Source organism: Arvicola amphibius, chromosome 8 (assembly GCF_903992535.2).
Source record: "Arvicola amphibius chromosome 8, mArvAmp1.2, whole genome shotgun sequence".
Classification (NCBI taxonomy): domain Eukaryota; kingdom Metazoa; phylum Chordata; class Mammalia; order Rodentia; family Cricetidae; genus Arvicola; species Arvicola amphibius.
Window position 1 is genome coordinate 600137 of NC_052054.1, and position 21563 is coordinate 621699.

The 21563-nt window shown below is 37.0% G+C and overlaps 1 pseudogene; it reads left to right on the forward strand.

Moving 5' to 3' along the window:
* Nucleotides 1-16294: 16294 nt before the first annotated feature.
* LOC119820671 lies at nt 16295-17053 on the forward strand (annotated as a pseudogene).
* Nucleotides 17054-21563: the final 4510 nt, after the last annotated feature.

A 21563-nucleotide genomic window follows, 5' to 3' on the forward strand; every position in this document is an offset into this window, starting at 1 on the left:
ATAGAAGCATTTGGTGACTGTGGCAACCATCAACAGACTACATGATTCCCATTATCAGGTGATGATTAAAGCTACTCAGTAGCACTGCTCCATTCGGAGTGCATGTCAGAGCTACGGTCTCTCCATTTAGTTATAACTCCTTTAAAGTACACTTTAAATTAGAATATGCTATGTCACTTGTCCCCTTCTCTTTCTTCCATTCATACCTTCTCACATTCCCCCTCAAACCTCTCTTTTTTTCCCCCATCAAATTTTAAATTGAAAGCCTTTTCCTTTATTATTGTCACATAAATGCACAAATATGTAAGTGAAACTTATGGATCCGTTTTTATTGTTTGTGTGCCTGTGGTTTGGAGGCTGTCAACTTTGTATTTGATAACCAGTTAGGGTGTTCATTCATGAGAGTGCTGATTATCCCTCTTTCAGCAGTCATTAGTTGCCTGTACATCTTTGTGTAGAGATAGGACACCATAAAAATTTCCCCTTCCATGCTGTTGATATTGTCATTGTTCAAGTTCTATTTATGCAACCATCTTTAGGAGAGACAGGATTAAAGCTGAATTCTTGAAGTTCTGGCTTTTATAATATTTTCACTTCCTTTTCTGTGATATCTCCTGAACCATGGATGCAGAAGCTGTGGTGTCAATATATTCATTGAGACTGGGAACACTATTATTCATTGATCTCTGCATCATATCTTGTTGTGGTTTTCCGTAATGATTTTCATTTGCTGCAAAGAAGCTTCTTTGATGAGAAGTGTGATAAACAATATCTATATATATAAGTAATATTTGGAATGAAGCTAGGAATTATATTGACCTAACAAAATGACTGTAGTAGACTTTCTTTTATGAATCATGACCTTTTAGGTATGTGAAGCTGGCTTGTTTTGCAGGTTCAGGAAGATTTCCCACCCATGGATTGGGTGCTAAGTCCAATTAGACTGATAGTGGTTACTGCCAAATGAGAGAGGTTCTTCTGCACTTCTACAGATATCCTGCCACTGTTGTGGTTTATAGGTGTCACAACTGGGTAGGACAATAATTGCTTTCTTCCACTAGCAGCTTGAATAATACTTTCTGTTACTATGAGAGCCATAGGAAGGAGATTTGTAGATGGAGCGGTGGGGCTGTGTCCCACCACCCGGCTAGCTTTATACCTGAAATAATTACATGGAAACTGTATTCATTTAAACACTGCTTGGCCCATTAGTTTCAGCCTCTTATTGGCTAATTCTCACATCTTGCTTTAACCCATATTTAGTAATCTGTGTAGCACCACGAGGTGGTTGCTTACCAGGAGAGAGATCTTAACCTGTGTCTGTCTTGGAGAGGAGAAGCATAGCGACTCACTATGGCAACTGCCTGAAGTGTCTGCCTTCTCTCTCCCAGAATTCTGTTCTGTCTACTCCGCCTACCTAATTTTCTGTCCTATTAAAAAGCCAAGGCAGTTTCTTTATTAACCAATAAAAGTAACACATAGACAGATGACTCTCCTTTATCAGAGATTTTCAGATTAGATTCATCTCAAGTCATAGTAGACTTGTGCCTTAAGTGTACAGCACCTTTTACAATAGGCTCTTATATTCAACCTGAGAAGTAAGTGTGAAGAGAGACTGTTCTTGTGTCTCCTGACTGCCCAGACCTGAATAATCACACAGAAACTATAGTAATTACATTTTTTTGCTAGCTTTTACATTTTAAATCAATCCATTTCTGTTAATCTATGTATCACCACGATGCTGTGGCCTACTGGTAAGGTTCTGGTGTCTTTCTCCTTTGGCAGCTACATGGTGTCTCCCTGATTCCACCTTCTTTTCTCCTCTATCACAGCTTGAATTTCCTGCCTTGCTATATTCTGCTCTGTCACAGGCCAAAGCAGTTTCTTTTTTAATCAATGGTAATAAAACATATTCATAGCATACAAGGGACATCCCACATCAGGTAAGCAAGGGGAACAGAAACAGATTATATTATTTTGGGATGTTTCTTGTGCTTGGAACTGGGTTTTTGTCAGTCTATGATTCTAGAAACTTAATTCCTACTCTTATTTCATAATAACAAACTCCAAACTCCAAAGAAACAGAACAGGCTATGCACAGTAAGGCAATTCAATAGCTCGTAAATTTCAAAGGTTAAAATGTAGGGAAAGGACACTGTAAAATCTTTCTTGTTTGATAAATCACCCCAACCTTGTGCTTCAGAACAAGGATTAATCAGGTCGTGGACATAAGGCCTTGGAGAAATATTTCTCCTGAGAAGTAGTTTTGAATAGTTTTATAAATGTAGTGATTCTTACATAGCTGTGCTTAAAAACCTATATTATTTTAGACATTCTTCCAGAAAAGTTTTTAAACTTGATGTGTAATGAAATTTTTTGTTGCTAATTACCAGTGGATCTGATAGGAGGCAAATGAATATAACCACAGCTTTTTTTTTTTTGAAATAACACTATTCATACTTGTAAATCTTTTCTGGCATTATGTCTTTTGGGTTTAGGCCTCTGGATTCAAGCTAACTTGCAGCACCAATTAAAAATTTCTGTGAAGTTGATATGTATTTACTGAATATAAATAGTAACATTCCATCTTTCCCTAACATCATTAAAATGTAATCTTAAGTTCAACTTCTTATGGTCCTATATTGTATCCCTAAGCAGATATTTGACAAGCTCATTTATAATAGACAGTCAATGAAGTGGATATGTAGAATAATAGGTAATTATGCATAACAGGTTAATTGATAAAGAAGGCAATGACTTTCTTTTCCAAGGATAATAATGTTATTCACTCAACTTACTTGGGTAAAATATAATAAATAAATGTCTATCCCCAGTGGAACCCTGAAAGGCTTGAGCTTAATTTAAACTTATCCACCTAACACTTCATTACATAATGTCTAGTATTGTTGTCAATGTATTTGGTTCAAGTCTTGGCTTTCCTGGAAAATCATGAGTTTCCTGAGGATAAGAACTTGATCTTATATTGCTATTGCTCCTTCATAGAACCTGATATTTAATATTGGATAGAGTTACTTGTGGCTTGGTAGCATTCCATCGTGAATTTTGCACAGAGTATTCTACAGAGTGAATTGTGTTTTCTGTATTTTGAAAGTGATCCCTTTTATACTCCACAAACTGCCCTTTAAGCCTGGCCAGTCCCTGCTTTTATGAATAAATGTTATAGTGGCACAAGCATGCCTAGTTGAACATATATTGACTAGGATGCTTTCTTACCACAGTGGCAGAGCTGAGACTGAGACCTTGCAGTCCACCAAAGAAATGTATTTACTAATTAACACTTGGAGAATTATAGAATTGCTGACCTGTAGGCTAGATACCTACCTTCTTTGAAAACTGCAAGTACTTAAGATTTGTTGTTTTGTTTATTTTATTTTTTTATCTTACATCCCACCACAGTTCTCCCTTCTGCCACTCCCCATATCCTGCTCCCCCAACCCACCCCTATCCACTCCTCTGAAAGGATAAAGCCTTCTATGGGGAGTCACCAAAACCTGGCACATTAAGTTGAGAATGGACCAAACCCCTCTCCCATGCATCAAGGTCAACAAAGGCATCCCACCATAGGGACTGGACTCCAAAAAACTAGCTCACACACCCAGGATGGATCCTGATCCTACTGTCAGGGCCCTCATAAAAAAAATCAAGCCACACAACTTTTCACCTACATGCAGAGGATTCAGCAGGATTCCATGAAGGCTCCACAACTGTTGGTGTTGGTCTAGAGTTCAAGGGTTCCCATGAAAAAAAATGAAAAAAAAAAAAGAGTTCCCATGAGCTTGGTTCAGCTGTCTACAGATTTCCCCATCATGGTCTTGATCGCCACTTCATATAACTCCTCTTCCCCTTCATTGCCTGGGCTCCCAGAGCTTGGCCTGGTGCTTGGCTCTGCATCTGCTTCTGTCAGTCACTAGATGAAAGGTCTATGGTGACAGTTAGGGTATTCACCACTCTGATTACAGGGGCAGCTCTGACACCCTCTCCACTATAGCTAGGAGTCTTAGCTGGGTCATCCTTGTGGATTCCCCGGAGTTTCCCTAGCACCAGGTTTCTCTCTAACTTCATAATGGTTCCCTCTATCAAGATATCTCTTTCATTTCTCTCTAGCTGGGTCCCTCCTCTAATCTGACCATCCCATTCCCTCATGTTTTCATTCCATAACCCCTCCTCTCTATTCTCCCCACCCTCAGTTTACACGGGAGATTTCATCTATTCCCCCTGCCCAGAATAATCCATGTGTCCTTCTTAGGGTCCTTCTTGTTACCTACCTTCTCCAGAACTGTAGACTGTAGTCTGATTATCCTTTGCTTTATACCTAGTATTCACTTATGAGTGAATACATGCTGTGTTTGAGTCTGGGTTACCTCACTCGGGATGATTTTTTTTCTTGTTCCATCTATTTTCATGCAAATTTCAAGATGTCATTGTTTTTTATAGTTAAATAATATTCCATTGTGTAAATGCACCACATTTTCTTTATCCAAAGAGGGCATTCAGGTTGTTTTCAGGCTCTGGCTTTTATGAGTAAAGTTGCTATGAACATAGTTGAGCCAGTGCTCTTGTGATGCGATTGTGCATCTTTTGGGTACAAATCCAAAAGTGGTATCACTGGATCTTAAGGTAAACTGATTGGCAAGTTTTTGAGAAACCGCCATACTGATTTCCAAAGTGACTGCACAAGTTTGCACTCCCACCAGTGGAGGAGTTTTTCCCTTACTCCGCCGCATCCTCTCCAACATAAGATACCTTCATTATTTTTGATCTTAGGCATTGTGACAGGTGTAAGATGGTTCTCAGAGTCCTTTAGATTTGTGTTACCCTGATGATTAAGGATGTTGTGCAATTTCTTAAATGTCTTTTTGGTCATTTGAGATTCTTCTGTTGTGATTTTTCTGTTTAGATCTGTATTTATTTATTTATTTATTTATTTAGCTTTTATCAAGACAGGATTTTCTGTATAACAGCCCTAGCTGTCTTGGAACTAACTCTTCTAGTCAAGTCTGACCTCGAACTCACAGAGATCCACCTGCCTCTGCCTCCCAAGTGCTGGGATTAAAGGCGTGCCCCACCACCACCCGGCTACAGCTGCTTTAAAAGAGGATTGTATTGTCTGCTTGTTGTAAGCTGCCCTTTGAGGCTGTCCATCTATTGTATGTGTATTCTCAAAGTACTACTAGCTGGGTGAAATAATGGTTTGCTTGTGGATGTTAAGAAAACAATTGTTCATCATTGTGTTGATTTTACAGCAGTGTTCATATTAAAAAGATGAAACTTTGTCCTGCTTACATTATGATAATATGATTACACTGTGGACATTAACACACATCTTTGATTATTATTATCTCCATAGGAGTAACTTTAGAAGCTACATAAAACACCATTAGACAGTTAATTTTTTATTTGAATATTTTTAAAGAAACCTATGATTTTGATATTTGGTGAACATATGCCTCTACCAGTTATTCAGCATCTCATGTTTCCTTATTTCAGTGATATTTTTTCCACTTTTAGTGTTCTTCCATAATGCTTGTCAGTAGATGTTCAGTTCACTATATTAAACTGGATGATTGACACAAAAGGATCTTTTATTATAACAACTAGATAATTTAGAAAGAATAATGATAAAATCAGATAATCAAAAGTTCAATATTTCATAAGTTTTGATCCCTAGAATCTACATGGAAATCTGCATGTGGCTATGCATGAGCCTGTAAGTCCAGTGCTGGGGGTTTATTCGGGCAGAATACAGCTTTCCTATAGAAGGGAATAAGGAACACAGTGATAGAGGAACACACTAAATGCTTTCCTCTGCCCTGTGCATACATGTGTATGAATGTGCACCTGCATACATATATGCACTCACACACATACAACAAACACATGTAAATAATAATTGCCACATATAGGGCACTGTCTACTTATTGATATTGTACTGACTACTTTATGTATTCCTTTGTAACAGCACACGTAGGGACTAGTATTCCCAGTCTATAAAGCTGGACCAGGTGTCACTGATTCTGTCATATTTGTGAATTATTTCAGTGGCTTCCAAAGCAGATAGAATACCATAAAGATCCTTTACCTTAATAAAGGGTCTGTATATATATAGGTATATGTATATGAAAATCACTAGGATATTCAGAGGAGAATTGAATGGAGGTTTTAGTTGCACACTGAACTCTCATCTGTAGCTAACTTTTCTGGAAAATATTCTGTATTCTACATACTAACTGTTGCCCATTCACTCCATACCAATAGATGTGGATCCTGAATTTCTTAAATTAGTTGTAAAACAGCTGTTACAATTGATGTGGACAGTATTCAATCTTCACCTGTCCATTAGTACACAATCTCTGTGTTTGGCATCTTTATGTTATTCAATAATATGAATGATAAATCTTTCATAAAGACTCACTGGATTAAGCTTAAATTGATTGATATTTTGTACAACCTCAGAAGCATTCAGAATTGGTAGCAGGTCTATAAGTTAATAGAAAAAGTTGATCATATTTTTGATAAGTATTTTCATAATACAATTTTAATTGGTGCCATCACAAGGTGGCTTCAGAAAGAAGTTCTGTTTTGTTGTTCCTATTCTTTTGTATTTTTTCTGTTTTTTTTTTAAATAAAGGTCTCCCTATGATGCTGAGGTTGGCTTAGAACTTGTGAAGGTTCCATCCCTATTTCCTGAGTGGTGGGATTATTGTTGTGTGTCATCAAGTTCAGCTGAAAAGTTCTAATTATGCAACCTTTAGTTATTCTATGAATTATTAAAGAGAACATTATATCAGAAAAGGTAAATCTAAAGTGCTGGAATTATATGCCAGTGGTAGAACATTCATTTTCATGTAGATTTTGAATACTATAACATAAGAAAATATATTAAAATATCTTATAAACCAACTGTTGTGTATCCATTATACAACAGTATGTGTAAAATTAGAAACCAAGTATCACCTGCCCATGCTAATGTCACCCTAACAGCATCTGCAACCTCTACAGTCATTTTCCTATGCAGAATGTAGAAAATTATGAAAATACTTATGGCAGGTGTGTAGTGAACCAAATTTAGTAGTATTAACTGAGGTTTACAAGTATTACTATCTCTTCTTTCTGGCTCCTCCAAAAGTGGATTTTATTCCCTCTAAGAACAGTTATTTTACGAAGGAGACGAATCAAATAATTTTCAGAAATAAAAGAGAATCTAAGAAACACATTTGTTGTTTTTGTAAAGCAGCATTTTTAAATTTATGAAATACTAAATTTAATGTGAGATTCCCCTCTGTATGCTGTGAATATCATTGGTTAATAAAGGAACTGCTTTGGGGCTATAGAAGAGCTATAGGGTAACAGAGTTAAGCGAGGAAAACTAAACTGAATGCTGGGAGAAAGGAGGCGGAGTCAGAGAGAAGCCATGTAGCCCCTCCAGAGCCAGATGGAACTTTACTCGGTAAGCCACAGCCACATAGCCATACACAGATTACTAGAAATGGGTTAAATTAAGATGTAAGAGTTAGCTAATAAAAAGCTAGAGCTAATGGGCCAAGTAGTGTTTTAATTAATACAGTTTCTGTGTGATTATTTTGGGGCTGAGCAGTCGGAAAACAGATGGCCTTCCAACATAAATTTTGAAAGTAAATGTTTTAGTTAGGAAGCTAAAGGTGCATAATAAAGGAATAGTTAGCCATTTTTTCTGTTTCATCCATTAAGTAATAGCATTCAGATATTATAATCTAAAAAAATTTCTGTCCTTTATGAGTCTGAAGTTTCAAAGACTCTCATCATTCTGAGTGTACTCTCACTGTTTTATGCTTGTGGGTCAAAAGGCGTGAACCCTCAGCTTCCTGGTCCTGCTTTCATGACTTTGGTCCACCATGGTGGACTTTTATCCTTCTCAAATAAACTATTCTATGATGCCTTGGAAGTAAAAGTTCACTTGTGAGTTAGGAAGAAGAAAGAAAGGAGCAGTGATGAAGCAATGGGCTGCATTCCCACCCAGCTCCTGGCCGCCTGGCTAGCTTATGCCATGAAATAACAAAACAGCAACCTTTCAGGAGGGCGTGGTCTATCATACCATATTGGGATAGAAGCAATCCACAGGCTCTCATCCTCTGTGAAAACAAAAGAAGTACTTCTCCAAAGCATCATAACTTTAGATCCAAATTTTGAAGTCAAGGTATTTTCAAAATATCTATCTTGGATTAGTTCAGCAGCATTTATAAACAAATATTTTTTAGCAGCTGTTGCTCCTTCCTCAGCATTCAAACAATTCAAAGAGAGCATAATAGCATACAGTATCAAGATTCTCTGTGTATTTTCCATCTTTGTGCAGTTTTATTTTAACCTCTATTTTATTTATTTTTACTTTTAATGTTTTGCTTTTTTGATATAGGTTCTCTGTATATTTTTGACCTGGAATAACTCTGTAGACCAGGCTGTCCTTGAACTCACAGAGATCCATCTGCCTCTGCCTCCCCAGTGCTGGGATTAAAGGTGTGTGCTACAACATCTTGAACCCACAGAGATCTGTCTGTCTCTGCCTCCCAGGCATTGGGATTAAAGGTGTGTACCACCACACCAAACTTCTCTCTTTCTTTTTTCTGTTTGTTTTTTTTTTTACTTTTAAGAACTTTAACCTTTAGCCTGCATATATTTTAAACACACTGTAAACCATTTAGATGTTTTCTTCAACTTTGAATCTTTCTTTCACTGTATACCTCTCTTTTTGTGACCACATGAGTCTTTAATTTACCAAACAATATTGGTAGGACTAAAGCCGTGGATTTGACAGCTAGATCCAGCCCATTCCTTAGCTTTCTGCTATTCCAGCCTTGTGGATGAGATACCGGCCAGAGCTGTGTTCATTGCCACAACTCTACAGGGTTTCAAGGTCCCTGCCAGCAAGCAAGCTGCAGAATTCTTCTCACAGACCACACTCAGTCAGACTGCCTGCCTGAAAGGGTCAGAGTTTGCCCTGGCAGGATGGCCCAGAAAGCCGGCATTTTAAAACAGCACAGTTTTTTTTCCTGCTACAGCTGAAAACTGAAAAGCACACGTTCAGCTTTTCATCAACACCGTTTAAGTGTTTCATGGCAGGACCTCTTAAAAGAGCTGCAGGGTTTTGCAGCTAAAGCTGAGTCAGGAAGCCTCTCTTAGATGAGAGCACTTGCTTGCCTCTAGCAAGTAGAGCAGACCTGAGAAATTACTGCTACCAAGAAAACATGCTTTACTCTTGTCTTTCCCAAGCATTCTCAGGCTTTCTGTGGATCCAGTTATCCATGTTGGGCGACATTCTGTAGATGGAGTGGCAGGGCTGCATCCTGCCACCCAGCTAGCTTTATACCCGGGTGGGAGCTGGGTGGCAGGAACCTGTTCCACACTACAGAAAGGTTCAGTTTTAGAATTTGGAAATAATTGATTATGTATTCCTTAAGTGACTTTAAAATAAGAATAATAGAATCTGAAAATTTTAAATTAAAAATTTAAAATTTTTATTATGAAGAATTTAAAAATAATATTTCATTCTGGGCAGAGGTGGCATACCCCTTTAATTCCAGCACTTGGGAGGTAGAGGCAGGCAGATCGCTATGAGTTCAAGTTCATTAGATAATGAGGGCAGAACCTTCATAAATGAGATTAATCTTCTAAATTAGGGACCTAAGAGAGGTTGATTATTTGCCCTCTGGCACAAGAAGAAGCTATTACTTCTAAGGAAATAGGATTTCCCCTGCCTTCAAGTCTGCTGCTGTCCTGAACTATGAGAAGTATTTCTCCCTTGTATGTAATGCACCTATTGATGGCAATTTATGTTGATCCACATTAGAATGAGACATTTGTATATTATAAAGAATTTTAATCCATTTTAAATAAATCAAAGATATTGAAATGCCTGGAATATTTTGCTGAAATACATAATTAATCAATTAACAAACATAAATCTGAAAGGATCCTCTAACCCACTCTGCCTAAATGTGCTTTGTGTGACATCATAAAATATTTTTAAGAAATGATTCGATTGCACTCTTTATTGCTCGTCCCTGAAAGGAGACAACTAAGAGAAGCCAAGGAAATCTAGACAAACTGTGAAATCATCACCTCACAGAAGATTTGTCTAGGCATAGCAACAGGCACCAATTCTCCACTGTCCACTGCTAGTATTGATGACCAAAACTTTAGCTGTGTTTCCTGTAAGTTAGTAGAACTTGAAATTTTCCACGATTTCACTGGTGATTGTGTTAATAAACAGGCTTAAGGCACCAGTAATCTTTGCCCAACCTGACTCCATATAAAACCAGAATACACTGTTCAGTGCCATGGTACATCATTCAATGCTGAAAAATTACTTGGATTTGGGGAGACTCTAACTGATAATACTGAATTTCCAGAGGAACAGAAAGACAGAGGTGTAGATGCTTTACTTTTGAAAAGTCATAAAAACAAAAATCAGAAAGTATAGTCCTAGTTTAAATTGACTCTGTTTTATAGATTCTGGCTAAAAACTTGTAATATTAGTACAATAGAAATGCCACTTACAAGGTAAATCCTGAGAGGATAATGTACACACTGAACAGTTGCACTGTGCAGGGATTTTAGGGTCAAAAATGATATCAGGTTGAGACAATAATTTAAATTTATTTCTTCCCCAACATTTGAGATGAGAACTATCTTGGCTTTTGATAAACTAATACTTTGTACTGTCAGCATTCAAATGTTAGACTCTACTAAGAATGATTTATAGACTTTGATAAAATACAGATTTATAGGGGTGTAGTCAATAGATTCTGAATAAGAACTAGATATATTTTTTAGTATTTAATTTTAATTTCTTGCAGTGCAGAGAATCAAATCCAGCATGTTTTTCATTGTAGGCAACTGGTCTGTCTCTCTTAGCAGCATCTCTATCCTAGGAATGTTCTTTTTAAACATATACTCCAAGATACTTAGATGGAGGACATTTGGACCTTAAGTTGCTTTTGAAGATTAGGCAAAAACATTTCTATGATAGAAATGGAATGATAACTTGGAGGAGACTCTAATATATAGGATTTATCTCCTGTTGATTTTTAATTTTGTTTTATGATCCTACATTAAGACAAGCAATAAATGGTTATATATTTAAAATACAAAATACTTAATCTATTCATGGATACATTCTGTTATTGGAAGCAAATATTTGGAAACATAAAATACCTAGATGGGAATATTAGTTTTGTTATTCCTTTTTCTCTAGAACTTATGATTCTCTCGGCCTTTCTAGTTCTTGGTGCATTGTGGACTATTTCTCCATGGAAGGCCACTTTAAATGGCATTGTTCATATGAATGAAGTTGCTAGTATTTATTTTTTGTTTAGAACCATGAGAGTAATTTCATGTGTATACTGGTAACTTCAGTATTACAAATACTCCAACTCTAATACTGAGTTGTGCCAGCTCTACACTGCAATAGATCATACCACATTGCCAGTTCAAGGAATTGTGTAAGTTCTATGCTCAATGTAAAAGATGCTTGTCTTTTACCCACTTTAATGTATGACATTTATTCCTCTTTCTCTGTCCCAATTTAAATTTGTTCAATAACTTCATTTCCTTTCCTTGTCTAATCCTGAGTTAGTTCTATAGTAATTGTTTAGTATATTTTACTTAACCTATCTTATTTGTAAAGTTTTTCTACAATCTTAGATGTGGAAAAGTGACATCACAGTCAGTTCTACCCCAAGACATTGTAGATTTCAAACTACTAAAGTTCTCTACCTCCTACCTCTCTCATGGGAAGACAAAGATTACAGCATTCAATCTATAAGAAATGCAATGATACAGTTATTGTGTTTACATACATAATAAAGTCCTAAAATATAATACTTTCTATATTGGGTGAATTTATATGCTACTATAGAATATGATAAGATGTAATTGTAGAATACCAACAGGTTTGTCTTGCTTTATTTCCCCAGTGGGTAGATAGATCCTAGTCACTGGAATCCACATCATTTGGCTACTATAGGATTTATCTTGATAGAAACATCAGATATTAATTTCATGTGCAAATCAGAATGGCAAGTGGCCATTTTATGCAGAAAAGCAGATTTTCTACAATAGGTTTGTCCCACTTCAGTGAAGTAAAAAGACACAATCAACAATTTTGGAATATAGTAAAGATCAACACTTCTAACCTTGTTTTTCCAGAATCTCGGTGGCAGAGAAGTGCACCTGGGAATTATTTTCAATACACAGAAGTGCTTAGAGGAAGCTTAGAAAGGCTGAATTAATTTCAGTGTACCTCATGTTGTATTTATGGAGAATTCAGGACCTTTAACCAAGCATCTCAATTGTATCCTACTTGGTAGTCTTGACTTCAAGAGACAAAGTGGTGATATTCATCCATTTGGTGTCAGCTTTAAAATGATGATCATTTCAGTTTCTCCATTGTAGCCATGATACAATAAAAAATACCCCGAGATTTAACACTATCTGAAAGAAAGAGAAGGAAATATTTAAATCCACTCAGGGCACAATTGAAACAACTAAATCTATAACTAACTTTTCTACTACTAGGTAGAATGAAGAGTCAAATCAATTTTTTAACTTGATAAAGTTATTTGGTATTCAAACTACCAAGTTGTGAGAACTAAACATTTTCTATATTGATGTTTAACCCTCCTTCCCCCAGTATTAGTAATGATCTTACAAAGCCTCCAGAAAATTCTGATGTCATTAAAGCTGTTTAACTGCTATTTATTCCTCCTAGATCGATTTATTTTCTATCCTCCTTCATAATCTTCTGTCGAGATAGCCCATTGATTATCTTTATTAAATTTTAAGGCTGGAAAAGCTGGCTCAAGTAATAACAGATTTATTTACACGAATCAATGAAATAGCTAGAAATTTTTGTAGGGATATAGATTTTAGATAGTTTGATCCATATGTTAATAGTGTTGAGATAGCATAACCAAGTTTCTGTGGTTTTTGAAGTCTGTTCTCTTCTGGACCTCATCTCTTGGTTGTTGTATCTCAGAATAAAAAAAAAAAAAAAAAAAAAAAAAAACAAAAACAAAAAAACCTGCATTCACAGTCACCAGTTTTCCTTTCTTTTTTTTTCTTTTTTCTTTTTTTAGGTGGGGCTGTTTGTCTCAATTAAGGTCAGGAGTTTTTCCATTCAGGTAGGGATACTCTTCTAATCATCAAATGAAAATGTTAATAGTACTATAATCAGACTATTTAGTTACATATTTATCCTTATACTATTCACTATATCAATAAAATCTCATGTTTTTTTCTCATCTTAGGACCTAATATTCCTTATCTCTGAATATAGATATATATATAATAGACTTCAGGGTCCCTGTTTGGAGCTGGAGTATCATCATTATATTTCATACTGCTTCAGTACTCTGTATATAGGGCAACATGGATACATGCTTTCTTTGAACTTCCTTTTACCAGTAAGATTCCTCTCCCCAAATTATCATGTTTAAGAAAATACTCTCCTGAAGACTGCCAAGGCACCAATTTTGTTGACTCAATAAATTAAGTTGTGACGCTGAGGGTATTCACAACTAAATATATGGATCTCTTTTGCCAATGTACTGTTTTACTTGTTACATAAAATTAAAACAATTTAAGGCTTAGTAGATAGCATCCACTAAAGAGATCATCTTTCGTGTGCCACAAATTAGACAGTTTTTGGGAAATGACCAAGTCTAAATTTTCTTTTTACATTTTTAAAGACTAGAAAGTTAGTGATGTATCAATCAATAAGGGACTGTTCTTGGCTCTGATTAGGGCAGTATTTGGACAAGATGAGTCATTCATAAACTACAATAAAATGACTCATATCTTTGCGTATTGAGAGACTCTTAACATGCACTTCATAGATTCTAGGGAGTGATTTCACTCTCTATTTGAAAGTCAAATTGAGGGCCTCTTTTTGCATGCTTATTTGACACAATAGGCCATAATGGGTCTTTTAGGCTTTTTTGGGCTCAAACTATCCATAAAATTATTCACGGTAATGGCTACATTGGAGCAGAGACAGGACTTGATATGGATGTTTGTTAAGAACACTGAACTTTGCTGATTATACTTTCAATGATGTCAAATAGAAGCTAAGAGGGAGAGCAAGGACTCTGGAAGGAAGGCATTTTACTACTGAGAGATGACAAGATACCATTCAGGAAAGAACCAGTGGGAGTCACTGATTGAGAACCTAAGGGACTTTATACATATGGATTTTATTTGGCACAATGTGTATAACATCTTACATAGATTTTAATATACATAATACTTTCAATATAAAATTATATTGAAAATATAGTGCACATAATTATATAACTTATTTTGTTTCATGTACATTATCCACAAATAACAAGTACTTATTAATTGTATGAATAAAATATGTATAATATTTTACTTGATAATTCTCTATAAAATTTCAGAGCTAATTAGAAATTCTGAGATGTTATTGACTCCTAGGAGACACATTAATTACAGTTAATTATTTTCTATTCTTAGGATAATTTAGCCTATTCTATTTAAATAAATTTGGGTAGTGATGAAGTGTAGTGTAAATTCTAATTGGTCTTAGTAATAAAAACCTAGAGTCAAATATTAGGGGTTGAAAGTTAAAAATTGAGATAAGCAGAGCGGCCAGACACTGGTTTTTACCTCTATGAAATCCTCAGACTGAATGGGGCATCCTCTCTCTACAGGTCTTCAGACTGAATGCCCTGAGCTCTTGTCTCCTCCGACCTTGTATTCCTCTCTTGACCTAGCCATATTTTTTCTATCTCCATCTCCCTAGTGTTGGAATTAAAGGCATGAGACTCCCAAGTACTGGGGTTAAGGGTGTGAGCCATCACTGACTGACTCTGGTTCTCTTTAAGACTAGATCAATCTAGTGTAACCATTCAGTCTGTGGCCTTAAACTCACAGAGATCCATCTGTCTCTGCCCCCAAATACTAGGATTAAGGGTGTGTACCACCACTGCCTAGCCTCTATGGCTAACTAGTTGCTCACTCTACACACTGATCCTCAGGCAAGTTTTATTTGTTAGATCACAAACAAAATATAACCACAATGAAGCATAAGCTTTCTTAAGAAAATTTACTTCATATTAGTGACATAATAGAAATTTTACTGATATTTTTGGTAAGCGTATTCTTGAAATGAACATAATTAAGGTTATCTAAATACAAAAAATCAGTATTGCATTTAATATTGAGCTGTGACACCACATTAAACTACATTTTAGTAGTTAATCTACCATCTGACTAAGCTAATGAAATGCTGCACGAGATAGAATTACCTGTAGTTGGAACTCTGATAAAACTGTTGTCCTGTAACCTCAACTCTTTCCTTGCAGGAAAACCCAACTAAAATGAGCCATCCAACCAACCTAACAAACAAATACCAAAAGTCTCAGGTGCATAGTTAAAGTTACTAAAACCTTATTCATGGTAGAATCGGACATAACTTTTCCCTCTTCCTAGGAATCTAGAACTATTGGCATTAATGAAGGAATTTTTAATTATACTTAAGAGAGCCCAGGGATATGAGTTAAGTTATTGTTGGTCTCACCTTTTTGCCAAGTGGTAAAACTGATTTCTTTTTTTATACTATACTTTCATATTTATTTTTAACAACTTTAAACTTTATTACATAAAAATTGCATTAACACAACTGTAACCTAATGAACAGAGAAGTTAAATACAAGTTCATCACACATAAAATGGATTATTCTATAATTGGCAATGTCCATGCTAAACACAAAAATCCTCACTTCCACAGTGGGAATGGGATATAGCAACATTAATCTAACAAATTAAGTAAAAAACATAACTATTAAATTAAAAATCTTTTTAAATAATTCAGTATAGTCCTAGCTGAGATTTGGATTCAATGAGACATGAGATTAAAATAGATATTTACTATTACAGTTATTTTTAATTAGCTTTCAAAACTAAGGCAGGTCCCCTTAATTCTGGGAAAGACTGTGTCTTTGGATGACCATAATACTTGTCTTTACAGTCCTGGACAAGCAGGCAGCAGTTTGGCCATATCCGATAGCCACACAAGTGTACATAAATCTTGGACAGACAGGCAGCAGCTTAGCCACAACCTATGGCCCACAGGTCTACATGAATCTTGGACAGACAGGCAGCAGCTTGGCCACATCCTATGGTTACATATGTCTACAACCTAGGCAATTCCAATAGAGTTTGATGGGTCAGAAAAGAAACAGTTGGTACAATTCATTTACCTTTCTTGTACGATTTTCAAATGTTAAAAAAATACATAAAAACACACCCCCAACTTCAATTTAGCAGTGAAGACCAAGGGAAGTGCAGAGGAATGGATGAAATCCGTGATATTACCGAGGACATGGAAAAAGAAATCAAGAAGACACTAGGTCCTGGACCCCAAGAGGAAATCTTATGTAGTGCATTCAAATTGCGCATTACTCGTGGCGATATCCAGACCCTAGAGCCTGGTGAATGGCTCAATGATGGGGCAATCAATTTTTACATGAATCTTCTGGTTAAGAGAAGTGAAGAGGAAGGCTGCCCTGCTCTTCATGTGCTTAGCACCGTTTCCTACCCTAAGCTGAAACACGGCGCCTGCAGTGCTGGGAAGAGATGGACTTGAGCAATGGGTCTCTTTGAAAAGGAAATTATTTTAGTGCCTATCCACCAGAACACACACTGGAGCCTAATAGAAATCGACCTACGAAAACAGGGTATTATATATTACGACTCCATGGGATACACAGGGCAGAGCATTTGTGAGACCATCTTTCAATATTTACAAAATGAGAGCAAGACTCGAAGGAACATTGAGCTGGACCCTTTGGAGTGGAAGCAATACAGCATGACATCAGAGGAGATTCCTCAACAGCTGAACGGGAGCGACTGTGGCGTGTTTACCTGCAAATATGCAGATTACGTTTCTAGAGACCAACCTGCCCCCTTTTCTCAGCAGCACATGCCCATCTTTAGGAAGAGGATGGTATGGGAGATCCTGCACAGTCGCTTACTGTAACAGCATCCTCCCGGTTGCTATGGTACCCCTGCACTTTTCCATAGATGCTTCTCTATACCTCAAGCAAGATGGCTTGAAAATATTTCAAAGAGCTGTCCAACATGCATAAATCCCACTCTCTTCAATGTAGTCCTAACTTGGGGAGTCCTACCCAGTGCCGCCTATAGGATACATGTAACTAATGCAAGCTTAGGAACTGCTGTTCAACCCACATAAGAACACATGTTCAAAAATACTGTTTTAATGCTGGATTTAGTTTATGAATTTTTTTCTTACCCTCCCCCCCATGATTGTTTGTTTCATTAAGTCATTTGGAAACCTTGGCAGTTGTCATTTTCTAATATTCTGTAACTATCAACTCTATTCCTTGTTTGAACTGTTTATCCCTGACCCTGAAAGGCATACCCATTACAGTGTTATCCCCTACTGAAGTTCAGGAGGGACATCGACAAGAGGAGGCAGGCAATGTCGACTAGCATCTCTAATGCTGGTGATGGATCTGCTAAAACTGATTTCTTGGGAACTCATAATTACTTTGGTATTTTCTCTATGGTACTGCAACAATGATCAAGACTGGGGCTCATAATTCTCTGGTTCTGTACTCCTACATGTGATAAATCTGTGTTTTATTTTAAGGCAATATTTATTACATGTTAAGAAGATACCATTCTTACCATTGTAGAGGTAAAAGGTGGATTGGGAAAAGGATGAAGTAGGGATAGAGAGACAAATTAGAGGACTCCTGCAACAAGCTACAAGGGATTTCAAGACTATGTCTATGAAATGGAGATGTTGTTCCCTTAATAGTATCAAGAAATAAAACAATAAAATGACTATTAGAAGTGGGACAGGAAAAAGTTTACTAAACTTCTGTTTTAATAGTGTAATGGGTGTTAGAAATATTTACAGATTGAGGAAAATTAGGCTGGTGAGTTCTGGTGAGTGTTTCTTGTGAAGAATTATGATCTTTGTTAAAACTACACTATCAAGTTTGGTTTAGGTAGTCTTAATACCATGCTAATACCACTTTTATCCCATAAAGTAAATCTAATTGTTCACTGAGTGATGATTATATTTATGATTTCTGTAGCATTTAGTCATATATACAACATGCAATTTTACTTTATAAGAGAATCCTATTTTTAATTTTTATTTGTGGTAGCAACATAAACAGAAAACCTTTTCCCCTTTTTCATGCAAAAGAAAGGATATAGGGAAAGAAACACATATAAAAACAGGATTGGAGACCTATATACCCAATGAGGTATATACTATTGAGAGGGGTTTCTTAGAAAGTTAGAATGTACACAAGAATTCCTCAGGTGTGTTAAATTTCTATGTAATAGTCTGCTTAAAGATTCATTTAAATACATAGCAATCAAACTTAACAAGATAATACAATGTTTTTTTAGGTACTACATCAATTAAAACTCAAGACATGCCACCCATGGGCCATTCTAATTTGGGCAACATCTCAGATTTCCTTCTCAAGTTACTATAAGCTGTGTCAAATTGACAGAGGTAACTAGGACATATGATAAAAACCATTTTTTCTGTATGTTTCATATCCCTAATTAAAGGAAGTCATTTTGTAAAAATGGCTCTATTCAGAGTCAAAACAAGTGAAATGCAAGCTAATGCTAGGTTGATTTGAAGAAGAGGTTTTAAAAAAAAGATTTCAGGAAATATAATTAGGTACATAATTTCTGTTTGAAGTCAGAAAAAACCTTTATCAATTCAACCCAGTGAAAGTAAAATATATCTTTCCCTTCAGGTGTTAAAGAGTCCCAGAGTGTTTACTCTTATGTGTGTTGATTCTAATGATACAAATGTATGAGATTTTTTGTATGTGTGAACTTTAGTTTTCAAGTACAATTACTGCAGATTTTCTTAAGGCATATACTGAATGAATAAATACCATTTTGAAATTAATGGTCTTTAAACAAGAAATAGAGAAAAAGAGTTCCTGGAGTCCAGTCATAAGGAGGGAGGAGTGATAATATGAGTAAAGGGATCAAGGCCATGATGAGGAAACCCACAGAAACAGCTGGCCTGAGCTAGTGGGAGCTCACTGACTCTGTACTTTTGTTGACAGAGGTTTCTGTTCTGCCCAGTTCCACAGCCATTCAGTCCCAAAGAATCACACAAAGGCTTGCATTAATTATAAACTGGTTGGCTTATTAGCTCAGGCTTTTTATTGATTCTTATATTTTACATTAACCCTTGAATTTTTATTTGAGTTAGCCATGTGGCTTTATACCTTTTATCAGTGAGGCATCACCTTACTTCCTCTATGTCTGAGAGACAACTGCAGACTGAGCCTTTCCTCTTCCCAGAATTCTCCTGTTCTGGTTGCCCGGCCTAAACTTCCTGCCTGGCTACTATCCAATCAGCATTTTATTAAACCAATACAAGTGACAAATCTTTACAGGGTACAAGAATGTTGTCCCACACCACTGAACTGACAGCTGGAGAAGCTGCATAGGCCCAAACTAGGACCTCTGAAGGTGGGTGGCAGTTGTGTGATTTGGGATGTTTGTGGGGGTCCCTGGACAAAGAACCAGTATTTATCTGTAATGCATGAAGTGGCTTTTTGGAGTCCATTTCCTATAGGGGGGATAACTTGCTCAGCCTAGATACAGGGAGGAGGGCCTTAGTCCTGCCTCAAGAAATGTGACAGGCTTTCAGACTTTGTTGACTTCCCAATGGAAGCCCATAAAAGACCAAGTTATACAACTGTCACCTACATACAGAGGGCCTCAATCAGTCCTATGCCAGTTCCGTAGCTGTCAATTCAGAGTCTGTGAGCTCCCATAAGCTCCGGTCCGCTATTGCTGTGGGTTTCCCCATAACGATCTTAACCCCTCCTTGCTCATATAATCCTTTTTCTCTCTCTTCAACTGGACTCCCAGAGCTTGGCCCATGGCTTAGCTGTGGATCTCTGCTTTCATCAGTTACTGGATGAAGGTTCTATGATGACAATTCAGGTAGTCACCAATCTGATTACAAGGGAAGGCTAGTTCAGGTACCCCCTCCACTATTGTTAGGAGCCTTACCTGGGGTCATCCTTATGGGTTCCTGGGAGTTTCCCTGGTACCAGGTTTACCTCTAACCCCATAATGGCCCTCTCGATTTCTTTCATTACTGTCACCCTCTTTCCTTTCCTCAACTCGATCATCCTGATCTCTCATGTTCCCATCCCCTCCCCTCCCCTCTACCTTATCCCCAGTTTACCCAGGATATCTCATCTATTTCCTCTTTCCAGGAAGATCTATGTGTCCTCTTTGTTACCTAGCTTTATCCAGTAACTGGTGGAAACAGGTGCAGAGATCCACAGCCAAACACCAAGCTGAGCTCTGGGAGTCCAGGTGAAGAGAGGGAGGAGGGATTATATGAATAAAGGTGTGTGTGTGTGTGTGTGTGTGTGTATGTGTGTGTGTGTGTGTGTGAAGATTATGATGGAGAAACTCACAGAGATAGCTTACCTGAACTCATGGGAGCTCAAGGATTTTAGACCAACAGCTGGGGAGCCTGCATGGGACTGAATTAGGCCCTCTGCATCTGGACAACAGTCATGAAGCCTGGTGTGTTTTGGGGCCCCCTGGCAGTGGGACCAGGATCTATCCTTAGTGCATTAACTGACTTTTTGGAGCCCATTCCATATGGTGGGATGCCTTGCTGGACCTTGATGCAGGAGAAGGGACTTGGTCCTTCCTCAATTTAATGTAGCAAGCTTTTGCTGACTTGCCTTATCCTGTCTGAGGAGTGGATGAGGAGTTGGGGAAAGATAAGGGAGAGTAGGAATAGGGGAAGGAGAGGGAATTGTGGTTGGTATGTAAAATGAATAAAAAAATTAAAAAAAATCACCACACACTAGAAGATGAATCAAAGCTAAGTATGTATAGAAAAGCTCTATGTAAATCTACCTTGTATAAATCTGCTGAAAAAATAAAACAAATTTAAATTGAAAGACCCTGCATAGATTGAGAAACTTCCTCCTAGAATCCTGTTATTAAATGAAAATTCAAGTACCTGATTGTGATGCTTCCCTACCAGTTGTTGGTCAAGGAGGCCCCAGAGAATGCCCCCTCCAAACATTGTAGGCTAACATCCTTGATTGACTACCACAAGTAAATTATAAGACCATATTGTTTAAGATATCACATACTTGAGTTGCAGGACCTTGTGCAATCAAGCTATATATGAGCTAGAGTTATTCTTCTGGGTAACTTTCATAGTGCCAGAATGTGTTATGTAAATTGTTAGTGGAGAAAAGCCATAACAGTTCTATCCAACTGTATATACCCTATGAACTACAATAATTGCCTGTCTGGCAAGATGTATGATTGGTGCAATCATGGCATGGCTAGTCTTATAGGGACAACCAACTGCTTTTGCTGTGTAGTACTCCATTTGTAAATGTACCACATTTTCCTTACTCATCTCTGGTCGAGGAGCATTTAGCTTGTTTCCAGGTTCTGGCTATGATAAACAATGCTGCTATGAACAT